Source organism: Scyliorhinus canicula, unplaced genomic scaffold (genome assembly GCF_902713615.1).
Source record: "Scyliorhinus canicula unplaced genomic scaffold, sScyCan1.1, whole genome shotgun sequence".
Classification (NCBI taxonomy): Eukaryota; Metazoa; Chordata; class Chondrichthyes; order Carcharhiniformes; family Scyliorhinidae; genus Scyliorhinus; species Scyliorhinus canicula.
This window is the reverse complement of record NW_024055843.1, coordinates 48,863-57,117: the sequence shown is the minus strand read 5'-3', so window position 1 is coordinate 57,117 and position 8,255 is coordinate 48,863.

Sequence of the window (8,255 nt, the reverse complement as noted above, 5' to 3'; positions counted from 1 at the left end):
TTGGATGGAATCCCCGGGTAGGGCGTGCTGTGCCATACCCGAGCTTGGCTGACCAAGGGTTGGTTCTCAGACAGGGCGGGTCCTCAGTGCCGTTTGTCCACTGCCTGAGTAACCTGGAAAAACGGGTACGAATGTGTTTACCATGACTTGCAGCCTCTATTTCGCCGAATAGAGGGGCACCTAAAAACCAAGGGAGCCAAGATGCTCCAACTGAGGACATCCCTGAAGTTCTCAGAGATATCTGCGGACAAGCTATTTGGCGTGTGGCCTTACAACTTTGGAAAAGATCTCCAATCAAACCGAATTTCTCAAAAGTTTCGGCAGACAAGCTAACGTGTATGTGAGGTGGTCACAATCTTTTCAGCTGAAAAGAAGATGTCCATCCTCCAACTGAAACATTTACATTCCTGAAAACAAACAAACATAAAACGAAGACAAACATACGTGCAGGTTCCATCAGAAAGGACATCGTTTCCCTCAAACGATTCCTATCTTACATCATCTGGACACCTCACTTTGATTCTGCCTCTGTGAACAGGGTCACAAAGGGGTTGCCGTGTCGGGAGTCAGACACCGTGTCGTCCTGCTCTCCCGGATCCCACACCCTTGTGTGGATCAGGCATGCTATTTTGGAGTTGTGTGACCGGGGGTCACTCTCGTCATTGCGGACAAGTCTGTAGGAATTGTCCCTGTGCCATTGTGTAGCGTCGAGTGTGTTGTCGGGGTAGTCGGGGTCGGGTGGTGGTTCTGGGTTTTTAAGGTAAGTGACTTCCATGGGGTCACTGGAGTCGGGGTCGTAGTTGGTGCAGTGTGGGCTGTATGGCTGTGTGGTGTCGCTGTCCTCAGAGGCAGTGTCTGTCCTACTGTCTCTGCTGTGGCAGCTTGTGGGCGTGTCGGGGCGTGGTCTGTAGTGGTCTGTGGGCGGAGTCGTGGGCGAGTCCGTGGATGAACTGGTCTGTGAGGGGGATGGTGGAAAAGTGTCTCTGGTGGGCGGGGTGAAGTGTTCTGCTGCATCCAGCAGGACATGGTGAGCATGGTTGGCCTGTGTTCCATATGCCTTTAACTGGTTTATATGGAACCACGCGGTCTTCCCATTAGGATACTTTATTCTGTAAACGGAGGGGCTAATTTTGTCCGAAATTGAGTAGGGACCGGAATATTTTGGAGCCAAAAAACTGCTGGGGTTATAAACAGATAACATTACCTGTTGCCCAACCTGGAATTCTGTGGTGTGTACGGTCTTATTGAAACAGGCAGTCCGTTGCTGTCGGCGTTTCCCTAGCTGGACTGCGGCTGCGATCTGTGCAGACCTCACAGTCTCAACTAGATCTTTAACTGCCTTTTCATGTGTGAGGGCCGTCACTTCGGGGCTTGTCATGTCCAGTCCTAAAAGGAATTCTGTACCTTTCATAGGGCGTCCGGTCATGAGTGTGTGTGGTGTGTATCCTGTAGATGTGGAGACAGTGTTCCTTATGAACATAAGTGCAAATGGGAGCACTGAATCCCATGTGGAATTATTCTCTTGGACCATTTTCCTGAGGGTCGTTTTTAGGGTCCGATTCATGCGCTCCACAGTCCCGCTGGACTGTGGATGATACGCAATATGGAAGTTCTGTTTGATTCCGAATATTGTCAGGACGTTCCTCATGACCCGTCCTGTAAAGTGAGATCCCTGGTCCGAATCGATACTTCGGGGTAAACCCCATCTCGTGAAGATGTGGTGGGTCAGGATCTTTGCAGCTGTCTTTGCTGTGTTTGTTCGTGAGGGAAATGCCTCTACCCATTTGGTAAAGGTGTCGATGACCACCAGAACGTATTTATAGCCATTCCTACAAGGGGGCAATGGACCTATAAAGTCGATCTGGAGGTTTGTCCAAGGGCCGTTAACTGGGCGAGTATGCCGAAGTTGTGCTTTCTTAGAATACCTCTCCGGGTTATTCTGAGCACAAATCAGGCAATTCTCTATGTAGTGCGTTACATCATTACTGAGATTAGGCCACCAACAGAGTTGCCTGAGGTGCCTCGTTGTTGCATCAATTCCCTGATGCCCGTGTCCGTCATGGAACAAGGCAATCATCTGATTCCTGTCCTGCTTCGGGACCACATAAAGTTGGTCCTTAATGATCACACCCTCATGTGTGGTCAGTGTGTGTTTAAAGTGCTCGTACGCAGGCACAAAGTTTCCCTTGAAAACCTCCCTGAGGTCTCCGTCCTGTTTCTGTGCTGCCACGAGATCTTTAACCTCTGTTTGTGAGACTTGTACTGCGCTCACAGGGGCGCTAGCTGGTGCGCTAGCTGGGGGGGTCCATAAGTGTCCTCTCCTGGAACCTGCCTTAGCCAATGCGTCGGCTTTTACATTCCCAGGGGGTGATGACCTATGGTGGCTGCGAACTTTTATAATGCCGAAGGTCCTGTCCTTCGCTTTCTCTAGGATATGCTGGAGTAAGGGGGCTGATGGAAGGGGTTTTCCGTCTGCGGAGACAAAACCTCGTGTCCTCCACAGGGGCAGAAAATCTGTTAGGCTATTGCATACATATAAGCTGTCTGAATATATGTCTGCTGGGCTGGGGAAAGAATCGGGGTGGTCCACTATATACGCTATGGCTGCTAGCTCTGCTGCCTGCGCGCCTAAGTGACCAGGTAACTTCAGAGCTATCTCTTCGAGAGCGCGCCCCTGCGCGTCCTCTACATAGATGCCGCATCCTGTGATACGCTCACCATTTAAAACTGTGGAGGAACCGTCTACATAAATCCTCAAGGGTCCACACGTGTCTGTGGGCTGGGGGCTTTGTTTTGGGCTCCCTATCTTCCTGGGGGGTGTTTTTGCTAAAAAGGGTCCTGTGTTATGCAGGGGAGCTACAATTTCACAGTCATGGGGCTGTCCGGGATATTGGAGGTTGTCTGCTAAGTATGTGTGTGTGCGTGTCCGTTTTACTGTAATGTCCCGTCCTTGTAAAAGTAGGGTCCACCTAGCTGCCCTAATCTGGCTAACTGAACCGTCCTTCAGTCGACCGTCTAGTAGTAGCTGTGTGGGTGTATGTTCGGTTAGAATGGTGATGGGGTTTAGTCCGGTTATGTATGAAAAATACTGTACTGCCCAGAAGACAGCAAGGAGGTGCCTCTCACAGGCTGAAAATCCTTGTTCTACCGGGTCTAACAGTCGGGAGGCATAAGCCACTGGTCTTAGCTGCTCGTGCCGTTCCTGAAGCAACACGGCCGAGAGGGTCAGATCTGTGCTAGCTACCTCGATTGCGTACGGGGAAAGTTGGTCGGGGACTAGCAGCGCGGGTGCTGCACTAAGGGCTCGTTTTAACTCTTCCACAGCGCCTGTATGCTGCGGAAGCCATTCCCAGGGGGCTCCTTTCTTAAGGAGGTCTGAAAGTGGGGCGGCTTTTGTCGCGAATCCGTCTATGTGGTTCCGACAATAGCCAACCAGTCCTAAAAACGACCGGAGGGCTGAAACATTCTGGGGAAGGGGCAATTTGACAATCGAATCAATTCTTTTGAATTCGATCTCGCGTTTGCCGTGCGTGATGACTGATCCCAAATACATCACTTTACTTTCCAATATTTGGGCCTTTTTCGGGTTAACTTTACAGCCAATTTCAGTCAAGAGTTCCAGGAGTTCGGCCAGAAGCGAAATGTGCTCTGCCTTTGTGTCTGTCTGCAGTAGTAGGTCGTCTACATACTGTACCAGACATTCGGGTCGGGAAAATTTCTCTAATCCACTTGCCAGCTGTCGGTGGAAAATGGAGGGTGAATTGTGGAATCCTTGTGGGAGGCATGTCCACGTATACTGCTGAGTTTTAAAAGTGAATGCGAATTTGTATTGGCACGCTTTTGCCAATGGTATGGACCAGAATCCGTTACTGATATCCAATACCGTGAAGTACTTGGCGTTGAGACCCTGCTTGAGCATGGTCTCGGGACTAGTAGCTACCGTTGGGGCTACTGCGGGGGTTACTTTGTTGAGTTCCCGATAATCGATGGTCAGACGCCATGATCCATCGGGCTTCCTCACTGGCCAAATAGGGGCATTGTTGGTGGAGGCTACCGTTCTCAGTACACCTTGGTCCAACAAGCTACCTATAACTTTTTCTATTTCCACCTCTGCCTCGAGGGGAAATCTATATTGCTTTTGCGGTCGGGGGTCCTGTCCGGTAACATGAACTTGTCCAGTCATTCTGCCACAGTCATGACGGTGACTTGCAAATGCTGTCCTGTGTTTGTTTAGTAGGGCCTTAATTTGTCGGTCGGTGTGGAGTGTAGTCAGGTCGAATGAGTACTCTCCCACTGCGCTAATCCGATTAGCGTAGTCTCCTACTGTGAGGGTGGCTGGGGCTCTGTCTGCTCTAGCCATTCGCCAGACACACTGGTTCACTGGGTCGAACGACAAGCTATGAGCGTTCATAAAATCTATCCCCAGGATGTGCTCTGCTGTCCGGGGAAGATTTACTAGAACTACGGGGTGCCTTGTGCTAATGTTCCCTAGCTGGATCGCTACGGGTGCTGTGATATGTCCCTGCTGCGAGTGTCCGGTGAACCCGCTAAGTGTAATGGTGGAGGTGGTCGGCCACGTGTCTGAGTGTGCCGTGGTTGTGGAGTTAATGGTGGTGCGGGATCCTCCTGTGTCCCACAGTAACTCTATGGGCTTCCCTTTGACTTTCGCCGTGACTACGGGCCTCCCTGATGAGTCCCATAGTGTGTCACAGACCCAAGTGGGGGAGCCCGAACACCGTCAGTTCGTCTCGTCCACATTGGTGGGTCCTGACTGTACTGCTACATTGTGGATGGGTTTTGCTTTGTTGCGGTTCAGAGTGCCTGTCTGCTGGCCTCTCTGAGATCGCTGGGGTGCATTACACTCTTTTGCCCAATGCCCTAACTGTCCACAGTTATAGCATTCCTGTCCTTTCTGCTGAGGGCTGCTCTTGCCTTCATTTACCCATGCGGGCTTCTGGTGCTCTCTGACTGCTTGGATATCTGCGGCAGCCTGAGCCTCTTCTGGGGATCTAACTTTTCCTTTTGCCTGAAGCGATTGCTCCCAAGCGCGGGACAATCTTTTCAGGACCCATTTTTCGTTATGGGCCTCTTCTGAGGGGTCATAGCTATTGCAAGCGCTCTGTCCTGCTTCTGTTGCGTGTGAGATAATTGTGCGCGTCCACTTAACCATGTTTTCGCGGATTAAATGCGCTCTATCTAGCTGTCCGAAAACTGCGCTGAAATGAATCCACAGCCTTCCTGCGAATGCTGTGGGGTGTTCGGATCTCTTCTGCCTGCACTTATTCAATCCTTCTACGGGGTCACCTCTATTGTACCCGATGGCATCTAAAATGGCAGTGTGCATCTCCTCTAGGCTGCCTCCTGCCACGTTCTGTGGGTCGGGGAGGGCTGCTACTACACTCTGGTCTAAGCTCAGCACGGTGAGCTTAACCTGCTCTCTCTCATCCAGGCCGTACATGGTAGCCTGCTGTTTTACTTTAGCGAAAAACTGGTGGGGGTCTGCGGTGGGGAGGAACGGAGTGATCTTTTCACAAGCGTCCCTTAGCTGGGTTACTGTTAAAGGGGTGGTGTAAGTTATGTCTGGGGCGCCTTCTGATTCGGCTTTTCTCTGCGTGGTTACGGGATTCATGGGTGCGGTTATGGTCTGAGCTGTGGGGGGTTGGGGTGCCTGTCGTTTCTGCTGAGCTGCGGGCGCACATGTTCCCTGAACATAACGCTGCGCTGTCTCGCTTAATTCCTGCCAATCTGGGGCGTTTTCCCCATCTAACTGAGCTCCAAAGGTGCTTTGGAAGCCATTCTGCACCGAAAGCAGAGATTGCAGTTCCGCAATCTGTTTCCTGCATTTCGCGTGGTCAACTGTGCTTTGTCTTTGTTCGGTCGTTGCAGCATGGAGTGCTCTCAAAGCTGCTTTGAGATCAGAACATTGCCTCTGCAATGCCTCCACCTGCTTTTCCGATTCCTGTCTTATCAGAACGGCACGTTGCACGTCCTGATAGGCTTTCTCATACTGGGTCTGGGAACTGCTCAGATGAGCTAGACAAGACTGGTGAGCCCTCTTGGCATCATCCACCTCTCTATCCTTCTCTGCCAACTTCCCTTTTAATTCCAGGTTTTCTTTCTCGATGTCCCTGACATCGACCTTACTCATCCTATTCCTCTCTTCTAAATCTGTCCGGAGCGTCCTGATGACCTCCTCTGCGCCTCGCAACTGTGCCAAGCAGGACACAATCGCCATCGGCTTGCGTGCTTTACCTAAATTCTTTTTGTGTATTTGAGAGAGGTTCTCCCACCAAGTATGACCTATACTCCCGGGACCTGTCTCCTCATTTGCACAAAACTCTTTCCAAAGGGGCCATCCCTTTCCCTGCAAATATTTGCGGAGTTCCAGCTCCCACGTGGGACACTGGCCTACTCTGCTACTGCTGCTGGTCGCTGCGACCACAAACTTTGCTGGATCCATCAGACGTTCCATTGCCTGCATGGCCATTTCCTCTGACTCTCTTTTTATAATTTGGAACAGGGGGTTGCTGGGGTGGTGTTTCGAGAAAAGGGTACGGCTTACGCTATTTTCCGATCACAAAACTACCGAAAGTTTGTCGCAACAAAAAGCTTTCAGTTTTACCTTACAGCCCTGTTAGTACGCATGCACTAAACACACTTCCGAATTTCGCTTATTATTTTGAACACCTTGAATACTTGTGATCTCTTTCTTTCTCTGCAATTTGGAGTTCTAATTCAAATTTCAGGGTCCTGGACACTGTGGTGTTTCCACTTACAACAGGGTCCCGGCGGATGTCGCCACTAAATGTTGCACGTTTTACTATGGGCGTAAAACGCGTTTATTGGAGTGTATTAACACGCCTCCGAGTTCGACGTGTGCTTAACACTACTAGGCTCTGTTCTATGTAATTATTTAGCTCTGGAGTCGCCAGTTGCCGTATAGGCAACGTCACAAGTATTCCAAGGTCAAGTTCAAAGTAATAAAGACGATACACCGATTAGTAAAGTTCAAACGATCAATATTTATTATACAGTTATAATAAATACTCATGCACACACTAAGAGACTAAGCTATAACTAAACTTAAGCAAACAGAATACTTATCTAACAGGAACAGGCAAGGTCAGAGAACGAGGCCTTCGTCCTGGTCTGGCACTGCAGCCTTCAGCAAGCGTTCTGGTACTTGGGAGTCTAGTGGGCTTGGATCGCGTAGCGAGCGTTGAACTTACGGTTTCGGCGGCTGGTGCTCAACGGCTGGAGTCAGGATGCAAGATGTCAGTCAGAGCCGGAGCACGGGTTTAACAGACCGGGCTCTGTGGGGAATTTGCTTTTATACCCCTCTCTAATGTCCTTGCCCCCTTCTAGGCGGGCTCTACCTTTCGGTACCGATTGGAACGTTTCCAAACGGCTACCTTCGAAATCCTCCAATGCGGGGCTTCCCTCGATGTTGGGGGGTGGTTTCGATATTCGTTACTCTGGTGCCATCCTGTCTGCTCCACCAATTAAGTGCTACATTGAGATGGAAATGTTGCCATTGTGTGTGCCTGGATCTGGGCCGCCTCATCAGAATGTTAAGCGTTTTGCCATTAACACCTTTGGCTTGGAGATCTGCACCTGGCCAGAAAACTGGTTTGCTGCTTGCAAAATGCTAATTAGTTGAGAGCAGGCTGTCTGTTCTCACTAAACAGGCTTTCCCTGCTGTCCTCCATTTTAGTTTGGCTCAGTGTCCATTTTGCGTGGCCAGCATGGCTACACCACTGAGAACATTAAAGCAAAAGATATGTAGTAACCTGTGTTGTCCTTGAAATTTGTGTACGTTTGTGAAGATAAGTAGGAGTGAAGGAATTTTGTATCATAGCCAGACTTTTCATGTTTAATAAATGTTTGTTTTTGTTGTTGAAAGCTAATTGGCAATCCTGTGACTCTGTTGCTTCACATTTTCTAAACAAAGTTAGAGTCTTTTGAGCCAGGGTTCCCATTCTGGGATCTTCCCATTCAGTTATTACATCACTGGGATTGTAACACTCACCATCTTGCTGTGGAAATATATCGCCGTTCCTTCACTGTCCCTGGGTCAGAATCCTGGTACTTCCTCCCTAACCGCACTGTGGGTGATACTATAGGGACTGCAGCAGTTCAAGAAGTCAGCTCACCACCATCTTCTCAAGGGCAATTAGGGATGGGCAATAAATGCTGACTTAGATAGAGACACACACCTTTGTTTCATTCATTAACGGGATGTGGGCTTTGACCTC